Genomic DNA, 11,569 nt, shown 5'->3' with positions numbered 1-11,569 from the left:
ATCTTCAAAGTCTGTCACATCATTTGGAGCAGGGCCTAGGCCCTCCCCCATGTGTCTAGGCTGAGAGAGTATCCTTATATGTGAAATGAGCTCCCAAAGTCCATTCATAAGCTAGGGATAAACACTGATCCACTACCAGAGTTACCATAGATTTCCCAGTCCTTCCAAGTGACACCCATGTTCACGGGGTCTGGGTCGGTCCTATGCTGGTTTCCCAGCTGTCAGTCTGGGGTCCATTGCTCCCCCTTGTTCTGATCAGATGATTCTGTTTGTTTCTCCAGCCTGGTCTTGTCCCTTTGCTCATCACTCCTCCTTCTCTGCAACTGGATTCCAGGAGAAACAGTAGTCTTGAAGCAGGGAGAAATGAACTGTTTTACAAAAACTCCTTAATTATCAATTGGTCATGTGGTACTTGCCTTTCCCAGTAGCAAGAAACAAATTTAAGTTTTCAAGGACTTCTCTTGCTACTATTGTATGGATTAACATATTTCTATGCAGTCTTGGGGAGTTAAAAATGTGCTAATGAAATTCTATACAGTAGATTTGGTTCTATGGGCTGAATTCCATCCTCACAGACATTGTGGTTTAACTCTTTTAAATATGTTGTAAAGAGAGCAAGCTAATGGAAACTGTCTCATTACATGTGAATTAATGGGGAGGGTCACTATAGGTAGAGGCTCTGGAACCCTGAGCCATTGTGGCTGGGGAAACTTTGAACAATTGTTCCCAGTATCTCTGATATCTCTGATATTGCAGAACTGCTCAAAGGCTGTGGTAGCCCCAAAGCAGGGGGGCACATGTGGGTAGTAAAGGGCTTTGCCTTGATATTTGTGTCTCTGTTCTTTGTAATGGATAGGAGCTCTGGTTCTTTGTCCTCTGGAACAAATGAGGGTTCATAAGAGGGAAGGCAGGGATCAGAAAGCAATTCTTTCAAACAGGTGTCTTTTTCATTGATTAGGTCAGACTAACTGACCCACATGTTTGTGCAGATTCACATGTTTTTTTAAGGGAAGCATTCTGGGAGCACAGACCTTCTTCTTCTTCCTTGTGCTTTTTTGACATTTTTTTCTTAGTTTACATATTGACCCCAGTTCCCTCTCCCTCCTTTCCTCTCTCCCACCCTCCCATGCCTCCCAACCACCCTCCACTCCCATTCCCCACCATACCACATGTAGGGTGATACCTTCCAGAAGGGGTCATCTAAATCAGTCAAGTCATTTGGAGTCTTTACTGTAAATGTTATCTTTTTCTGGCCACGAGTCTTTTATCTGGTAAACAACAACATTGTTAAAATGAGAGTCATAGCTGTGTTAGCCGTGGTCTTATCCAAGATGGTGGCTATTTTATCGCCAGCATTGATAGCTGTGCTCACTGCCTTGGTCTGCGCTGCCATCCAGCCACATGTTTTCAGCTTGGAGATGTGGTCATTGCCATTGCCAGCTCGCGTACACACCAATAAATTGTTAGCAGTGCTTTTTTAAAGCCATGTGGTTTTTGCTGCTTATGCTGAGTGAGGAATCTTCCCTTAAAGGAACCATGGAAATTTTGCTTGTCCAACCAAGAAAAATGCTACTACCAAGAAACCTTGCTTGTCCCTGTTCTTTTGTTTGTAAACCCCTTTTTAAAGCTTTTGTTAAATTTTAAGTGGAAGTTCTTATTAGCCATGTGGGTGCCATATGGGTCTTTGTCATGACTGCCTCAGAGGAAGTATGGTTATTTTTTTTTAAGATGGTGCATTTGAACGACAAGAATAGCAGTGGCCTATAAAGATGTTCAGATTTTCAGAGTGGAGGCAAAGCCTTATCTTTACATTTAGAACTATATGCAGTTGTCATGCAGAGAAAATAATGAAAGCTTTCTTGTAAGTCTAACTCTTTACATTAAAAGAAATTCTCCAATTTAAAATTATGTATTTTAGCTGTGCCTACAACAGATGATATAAATACAGAATAATTGAAAGTCAGAGAATAGAATACAATTTGAGAAAGTTCTCCTGTTTGAAGACAAATTGCATGATCATTCTGTTTCCAACCTCAGTCTGAAAATTATTATTTTTATGATGTTTAAAATGTCATCATTCCTCCATTTCTACTATTGGCTAACATGATGCTATGTAAAATTTCTTTGGGGTCTAGAGCACACATTAGCAATAGTCTTTATGGAATTTATGGAAAATAGGCTTTATTTTTTTTTAAAAAAAATACACCTACATTGTACTTATTATTTAACTTGAATGGAAACTGGCTTAATTCTCATGCCTTGCATTAAAAATGACATGTGTAGGATTTTCAGGTGGCATGATGAATACCTTATTTGGCTTTCTATTTTTCTTTAGACTTAGTTTGTGTGTATGTTTTGCTTTGATACAACATATGCATACCTGGTTTCCATGAAGGTCAGAAGAGGGTATTGTGGTATTCTTTGGAAGAGCAGCCAATGCTCTTCATCACTGAGCTGTCTACAAGATAGATTTGTAATTTAAAGAATTCCTGGAAGGATTTTTATTAGACTAGTGCTCTTTTTGGACTAGTTTCCTTCTAGCCCTGTAGTAGATCAGTTCAAAATAGTATAAATGCTATAGTTTTTCTCTGTGAGCCACTAAGGTATGTAAGCAAGAAGTCAGGGAGCAGCACTTGCGAAGCTGAGGAAATAGTTTTCAAACATGCATTCATGAAGGTAAATGACATGCTTTGCAGAGGGATAAACATTGACTTACAGCTTTTAGCAGTTAGGTTCTTGCTACAAACCTTGTCTAGTGGAGGATGAATTATGACAGTAAATGAAAAAAGTGGAGATAGAGTGGTTGTTGATCATACTTGGAAAAGAAAGACCTAGAATTACAGGAGAAAAGAAGAGAAATGACTAATAGAAGACTATTAAGTTGAAGTTCTCTCTCTGTCTTTCTCTATCTCTATCTCTCTCTGTCTCTGTCTCTCTCTCTTTCTCTCTCTCTCTCTGTGTGTGTGTGTGTGTGTGTGTGTGTGTACACACACGCACGCATGCGCACACGCCCATCTGCTAAGCCAGGAGTGGACTCTGCTCCACTGATCAGTGAGTTGCCTGGTTTGGGGAATAGGTCAGGTGCAGCCCTTGATAACTTGATGCTGACATCCTACAGAGCCCCCACGCCCCTGGCTGCTCCCCAGCTGTCCATTTCCCTGTGTCCCAGGCAAACCACTGTGACATTGAGCTAATTGGGGGAGGGGGAAATCAAAGCAGAATGGGGGTATACTGAGGCACCTGGGGTTTACTGAAACCCAGGCAGCCACAAAGACACTGGCAGCTTTGGGGAAGCAGAGGCAGTGGGAGGACCCCACGTTAGCTAACAATCAGGGATAACATCAAGGCAGTGCAAGTGGGACACTGTGGCAACTGGTGAGACATGAATTCATGGGATGTGTCACAGACACTGAGGCAGCCTGAGGTACACTGATGGTCTCCAAGGCAACCTTGGAGCCACTGAGTTGTGTGGACATAGGGGAACATTGGTTAGCTTTGCAGTAACGGTGCCATCCACAGAAGATATTCAGGTAGCTGGGGGGGGGGATGAGGCAATGAGGAGGGCAATGAAGCAGCCTTGGTGACACTGAGACACCTGGAGGCCCTGAGTTGGGGAGCTGGGTGGAGTGGTACTGACAAAGATGGAGGTGTGATAATAAAGTAGTTTGGGGTATACTGAGGAGCTCTAGGGAGACATTGAGATTTAGGGGTGATGAAGGGGGGAATAATTAGCTGGGGGAACAGTGAATTGGGGTGAAATAAAGCAGCCAGTAGGACACATAATAAGCAAGGGTCGTGTGGCAGCAATGGACAAAGGAGACACCCAGGCAGCTACTTATGAGACACTAAAACAGTTCCTGGTCCCTCAGTTTGCCACGGTGTGATTGTCCTCTTCTCCTGCCTAAAACAGTAAGTCAGCACAGAAACAATGAGAAGGTAGAAGGTGGGACATTGATGCAGCCATGACAATACCTAAGCAGCATGTGGGACACCCAGCAGCCTGGGATACACAGAAGCAGCAGGGATGGGGATACTGAAGTAGCCTCAGTCACTCGGAGGTAAGCTGCAGGACACTGAGGGACTTGAGATGAATGCCAAGGTAGCCTGAGGGCCATTAAGGTAAGAAGCATTAAGGCAGTTTGTGGGCAAATATGGCGATTAAGGAAGACATTGAGGCATGTGGGGGAGACTCTGGAATACCCAGGCAACCTGGGAGACACTGAGTTATCTGGGGGAATACCAGAGTAGCTGAGGGTCACTGAATCAGCCATGGGGAAACTGAGGCAGCTTGGAGTGACACAATGGAGTGGGTTGGATGAGGCAGCTTTGGCGATCTTAAGCCAGCTTAGGGGCACTGAGCCAACCTGGGGACACCAAGGGAGACACACCAAAGTAGCATGTTGTTCATTAAAGCACTAAGGCCTGGAACATTGAGGAGAAGGTGGGGGTGGGAGGGAAGGGAACCATAGTAACATGGAGGGGGACAGTTAAGCCTGAGGAGACAGTTAAGCAATAGGAGGAGAGAGACACCCATGCAGTCTGGGGAAAACTGATGCAGCTGGTAGGGTGCTGAGGTGGGAGTGGGAGGCACTGAGGAAGCCAGTGGAGGGAAACTGAGGTAGCCTTGGGAAAGTTCAACCTCTGATGGACTGAACCTTGAGCAGCAGTGCATAGGCATATTAGGTGAATGTTACACTAGGTTTGTTTTGGAAAAACAAGTTTGCCATACCAAAGCCCCTGATCTAATTTTTGTGTTATTATAAATCATGGTGGCCCTGCAACGTTAGTCCTTATTGTACACCATTGTCAGTACCTAATAATCCAACAACTTCAGGTGTTCCAGAACTGTCTGTGACCAAATGCAGTGCAAAGTTGCTCCAGGAAAACAACTCTCTAAATCACAGAAAACAATCACTGATTCCCAACAGGATTTCCATTAAAGTTAAAGTCTGTTTATAAAAAAACTGCTCTGTTCTAAAGTTTTCCCTTGATACAGTGACTCTGACTCCTAGAATGCTCCTTGCCCCAGGGCTACCTCAGTCTCCCAGGTTAAAAAAAGTGGTAGCAAAAAAGAGATCTTTCAATTAGTTTGAATTACCTGAATTCTTAGAGAAATAAACATGTCATGAGGACATATTTCTATCCATTTTGTTTTGTTCTCAAATTTGTTAGCCAGTTTTTCTTGATACACTGACACAGCTTCCAATAGACACTACATGACTGGCAAACCTAAGTAAGAATTCAGAACCATTTTAACTTTCATGAAAAAGAATGAATATACAGAAATCCCTAAATTTCTTTCAAATGTAATGCTTAAACACAAATTTCAGCCTAAGCATGGAAAAATTAAATTGTAAATAAAGAATGCAATTCAGTTAGAAAAAATGCCAATTTGTACTAGATAAGTGTTTTTTGGATAGCTAAGGCTTCAGTCAAATCACCTGATAGTTGATGCACTGTGCTTGCAGTATTTACAGATTTAGAGAGGGCTATCCTAGAAACTATTGCTTCGGTGGTGGAGGTGGCACTGGCAGCCATCATCCCCCATATCTCCTTTCCTCTCTGCTGCACAAATTGGTCATCTATAGAGGTCTCTAGCATAGGTACCACCTGGGGTGCATGCCCATGACAGCTGTTACTTCATATGACCATCAGCTAAGTTGGCAGACTTGCTGTGAACAATTGAGACTTCCTCCAAAATTAGTAGCATTAGTTACAACAAAAAAGAAGGGAACCAGAACACAAGTGCCTGAAATGAAGGTGAAATTCTTATCCTTTGGACCAAAGTGTAATTTATAGCTGCTTTACCTAACTATAATTAGTGCTCAGGTAAAAGGACCACACAGGGCTACCCAGACCCACAGGCATCAAAACTGGTTGACCCATTCTGATGAAGGCCCATTGGACCTTCTCCATGGCTGCTACAAATCACAGTCACTACCCATATGGTGAACCAGATGCTCAGGCACCCAAATAGGGTTATCTGCATCCTGTGGAAAGGCCCATTGGACCTTCTCCATGGCTGCTACAAATCACAGTCACTACCCATATGGTGAACCAGATGCTCAGGCACCCAAATAGGGTTATCTGCATCCTGTGGAAAGGCCCATTGGACCTTCTCCATGGCTGCTACAATCACAGTCACTACCCATATGGTGAACCAGATGCTCAGGAACCCAAATAGGGTTATCTGCATCCTGTGGAAAGACACAACCCAACCCTAGGGCCCATACTAGAACTGGGTCAGGGTTGCATCATTGTCCAGTAGTGACATTTTCCTACATAACTGAGCCATAGTTAGATGGCCGAGGGCACCAATGCCTGTCAGCTGCAGATGGAGCACCATCATCAATAGTTTAAAATATAAAATATAAATTTAAAATATAATGGACAAGAAAAAGGTGATTATGAGGAGACCATGTAAATGCCCCCTCTTTTGTTTTATGAAGATAGGCTTTAATTGTGTGATTTGCATGATCCACCATGATCGGATCCTGAGGATTATAAGGGATGCCTGGCTGATGTGAGATTAAAACAAACAAACAAACAAACAAAAAAACAAAAAAAAATTGCAAAAACATTTGAAACCCACACTAGGATAAGCAGGGACATTATCAGTTTTTACTTAACTTGGCAACTCCACATAAGCAAAGGCTTGCAAACACTGGCTCTTAACATCCTTAAGCCTCTCTCCAGCATGGGAAGAGGCAAATATGAGATGAGAATGGGTATCCATAGATACATAAACAAATTGTAGTCAGCTAAAGGAAGTGGGCAAATTCGGCATTAAGGTGGAAGGTTTTATGAGATTTTCAGGCTGCTTCATAAACAGACTGTCTCATCATCATGATGACACTATCTGTATTAAAATTGGCAATGGCATTTCCTTCACTCAAAGGGCCAGGCAAATCAGAATGCGCTAGGAGATATCCTACAAAAATTGGATCAGAGTTCCTCAATAGTAGGCTTTGTATGGCTAGTAAGTGTTGCTGTATCTCCTGTATCTGAGAGACTGGAGCTATATAGGCAGCACTTTCTAGGGGGGGCCAATATATGATACACACATTTACTGTCAGTGTATAAGTTAAACAGCACATCAGAAAAATGTTGAAGGGCTACAGAATGTTTAACTAATTCTGTAGATTTCACTTTAAGTGTAGAACATTTGCTAATGGGGAAGGAAACAACAACTGCACAACTGTTTGATGAGCCATCTGTAAATACATTTTGGGCTGCCTTCAAAGGATTTGGGGGAATAATTTTTGGGAAACACACAGGATGATTTTTAAAAGAAGGAGCTAATTTATTGGAAGGAAAATGACTATCAAAGTGGCAAGGTGTGGAAGACAAGAAATGTGTCCAATCCTCATCAAACAGTTGAAGCCATTGTATCTGTTGTTGAGTATAGAGAGTGACAATTACATCCCAGATCTTGCAAAAAACTTGAAGATTAATTTTGCATGCCTTTTGTATAATGGAAAACATTGCCTGGGGATAAGATCTAACTGTTTTTCCTGGGGATGCATGTTTATGCACCCATAATATAGGGCCAGTTTGCCAAAACATCACAGTAGGGGAATATGCTGAAGCAAAAACTAATAACATCAAGTTGGACAATAGTCAATATAATTTAAGTTTGCAGATAGGAGGCATTTTTGCGCAAGTTGTATGCATTCTTGTGTAGCAGTTGTTAAGTTTTGTGGAGAAGTGGGATCAGAATCTCCTTGTAAAATATTAAATAAGGGTCTAAGCTGCCCAGTGACTGAACTAGACTGAACTAAATTTATATCTCTCAATAATTTTTGAAAATCATTAAGAGTCATCAGTTTAATCAGCCTGAAAGTAATCATTTGAGGATGGATACCAGAATATAACAATGGGTGAAATTCTTGTACATTTTCTGGGGATCTTCTTAGGCCAGCTCAGTAGTAAGGACAGCACCCATGGCCTGAAGCACATCTCTTCCCCAAAGATTAACAGGGATATGACATAACACAAAAGGTTGAAAGAGACCTGTATGTCCTTCATCATTCAACCATTTAAAAGCTGAGTTCTACATTCAGAAACCACAACAGTTGCCACTCCTTGTAAATGAGTAGATGCTGGCTGGAGGCCATCCTTATGGCCAATATTTTTTTTTCTGCTATTACTGAGGAGTCGGCTCCAGTGTCCACAAGTCAACTTGTATGGTAAGGGTGCTGTTCAAGACTTGATACCCCCAAATCACCCATGGAGTCTGTGGACCCAAAACCAGCAGATCCCCTGGTAGTCTTTAAAAAGGGATTTTTTGTTTTGAACATAGGGAGAAGAACCAATTGTGATATCAGAGCACCCTGTGATATCATTAATACCCCAATTTCTGCCCTAACCATGATTTTTATTTCTCCTTGAAAATCGGAATCTATTACTCCTGGAATACCTGTAATTCCTTTCAACAGGACACTACTGTGTCTTCACAACAGCCCTATTGCTCCCGGGGAAAGAGGCCCTGATGGGAGATGCCATTCTGTAAATATATTTCTCTTATTGGTTAATGAATAAAGCACTGTTGGCCAATAACAAAGCAAGATAGGTGGAACTAGGAGTCTAGGAGGTGAGAGGAAGGAGTAGGGAGGAGATCCAAGATGGAGGATAGAGAGAAGAATGCCAGCGCCTCTCTCCAGTAAGATAAGACCACATGGAAGTCCTTAGATTAATAGAAATGGTTTAATAATTAAGACAGAGCTATCCTATAAGAAACTAGTAACTGGCCAACAGCATTATATCTAACATAATGTCTCTGTGTGTTTTGGGGCTGGCTTGGCAGTGGGACCATACTGGCTGAGAAAACCCTACTCATAACATATGGCACTGCAACGTGGCTAATAAGAACTAACACTTAAAACTAAGAAAAGCTTAAGAAATGGTTTTAGAAGCAAAAGAACAAAGACAAGCATGTTTCTCAGTTGAACTCTGTTTTGCTAGAGACAAGCAGAGGTTTGCACGCCTCCTTTAAGGGAGGTTTCCTGACTCAGGATAAGCGGCAAAAACCTCAAGGCTTTTAAAGAGCTCTGCTAACAATTGAATGGTGTGTAGGAGAGCTGTCAATGACAGAAGCCATATCTCCAATCTAGCAGCATGCTGCTGGATGCAGCATAGACCAAGGCGGTGAGCACAGCTCTCAATTCTGGTGGTAAAATTACCTGCCACCATCTTGCATAGACTGCGGCTAACACAGCTATGGCATTCATTTTAGCAGTGTTGTTGTTGTTGTTGTTTTTAACCAATTATGTCCTTCTAATTGTGTGTGTCTCTCTCTCTGTTTCTCATTTAGAGTTCAAGGTACATTTTGCAGTACTATGTTTCTATTCAACTGACTTCACAATTGCATACCATGCTGATAGGTGTTAATTCCCAGAAGACATGGCCTCAGATTCTCTCTGTTCATCCCACCATACAAGCTCTCTTCTGTTCTTCAAATTCAAGTTTTATAAAATACTGAGTAATTAAATAGATAAAAAGTTATGACAAACATCATGAAAATTGTTAGCCAGGGGAAAAATTTAAAACTTGATTCTAAATAGACTTAATCAAAAGGGCACTTGGAAGAGTTAGCTCAAATTTGTTTTAACAGGCTGTTTTGAAATAATAGGCTCACCTAAAATTTCCAAAGACCTAACACTTGTGCCCTGAGGGCACAGCACTGACAGAATCATCTATATATTCTTGAAAAAGCAACCCTTCATAGTTCTCCCTTGCAAATGGTTCCCTAACATTACATGCACAAAACCAATAGGAAAAGTAATCAAGGTCTCCAGCAACTGGATTTGCTGCCTGTGTTCCTCGTTCTAAAGGAAGAGGAGACATCATCCTGCAGCAAGATTTTGCAGAGTCACTTGGCACTTGATACCCCAAATCTCCAGGTTCTTTTTGTTGCCTTGCAATGGTGGTGAAATAGGCAGATGAGGAAATCTGCAGATGAGGAAGGGCTTCTCTCAATAGTTGCAGCATAGCATCTGGCACCATTCCAGAAACTTGTAGTGTTTTTTAGTGTGGAAATTTCTCCAAGTTCAAGTAGGGTTTCAGGTATTTTATCATAGCACCAGCTGAGTGCAAGGTGTTGGAGGTAGTTGAGTTGAAAATTCTGGAAAGCAGTTATTCTTTAGCATGATACTGTCACTTAGGTTGAGGTGAACAAGGTTGGGACACCGTTTAATTAAGGTACAAAGATCTGTTTTCTGGAGCTTCTTTCCATAGCCCCCGAGGTTGAGCTGGGTGATGTTGCTGATAAATGTGCCACGGCTGCTTGCACATGCTTTTCAGTAAATCTAAAGCACCAGGAGGGATTCAATTCATCCAGTCTGCAACAGCTGCTTAGCAGAATTGCCACTGCAGACTCAGAAAATCCAGAGCACCTTCAAAAGTATAGTCCCACTAAGTTTTCATTCTGTGAGAGAGTGTTGACAATGGGATTCGAAAGCTTTAGGCCTTCCAGGTTTAGCTTCTGCAACTTGGAGCACTGAGACAGAATCCCATGGAGGTTTGACACGTGCTGCACATGAAAAGAGCTGAAACTTTCACCCAATGGCTGTTCCATAAAGGACCCTGTGCAGTGGAAGGCGATCACCCCTGGAGAAAGCAAGCGAACAGTCACATCTGGGTGCAGATTTTTGCCTGTAACGTCAAGGGACTGCCACAGAGACCTATCCAGAGAGAGGTGGTACCACCTCTTGCAAACCCCGGATACTCTCAGCAGCTCAGGGAGGCAAACAGGAAAAGATTCCAAGGAACATCTCATCTAGAAAGGAGTCCCAGGAAACACCTGGAAAGTTCTCTCGATTGAGCTTAGGCCTATGGATGATCACAAAGTCTTTGTCGCAGCCTTTGCTCTAGCCATTTCCTTGGAGGGCTCCGGGGGGTGGCTGAGGTTTGAGAGCAGTCCATGTGGAATGTTCTCAGTATCCACCTTCTTCTCCAAGGCAGAGACACCCATGCTTGAGAGCAGTTCAGAGGTCTTTCTGGAATCCTATCCCCAGGTGAAACTGGTGGTGACGTTGCTACTCTGGTCCGGAATCCCCTGAAGGTGCTTCCTGTTCATTGTGTCCACGAATTGAGGGGTTTTAGATGAGTGTATTAATTGAAGACCTGCCTGTCTCCCAGACTCTGGTTCCAGTGGAGGCAGCACAGAGTGATCCCCACCTGAGGGATGGGGGTAGCCAGCAGCCCGACCAGTGAACTAGCAACCATCACCACCACGTACGCAGAGTTCTGTATCCTGCTCTCCAGCAGCAGCCTTCTGACTCCCCGTCGCCTGCCGAGAATTGTAGTTTCCAGACACTCTCATTGCAGTGATATCTTACACTAATTACAAAAGAAAAAGTAAAATATGCCACAAGCAACTGCAGAAAATATGAGCACTAAATGCAAGACTAATATTTTGTTACTAAATACACTGTGACACCAATTCTGGATAGCATTTAAAGTGAATATTGACATAGAGACAGTGAATACATGGAGAGACCTTAACTTTCACATCCTTGTATGTATCAAATATCCATACAAGTTCATGAACAGTTACTACTTACAATAA

At 42.5% G+C, this 11,569-nt stretch overlaps 1 pseudogene; it reads right to left on the bottom strand.

Annotated features, from left to right (window-relative positions):
• Positions 1 to 9,845: 9,845 nt before the first annotated feature.
• LOC127214424 (S-phase kinase-associated protein 2-like) lies at positions 9,846 to 11,077 on the bottom strand (annotated as a pseudogene).
• Positions 11,078 to 11,569: the final 492 nt, after the last annotated feature.

Source organism: Phodopus roborovskii, unplaced genomic scaffold, assembly GCF_943737965.1.
Source record: "Phodopus roborovskii unplaced genomic scaffold, PHOROB, whole genome shotgun sequence".
Lineage (NCBI taxonomy): Eukaryota > Metazoa > Chordata > Mammalia > Rodentia > Cricetidae > Phodopus > Phodopus roborovskii.
This window is presented reverse-complemented; position numbering and strand designations above follow the sequence as displayed.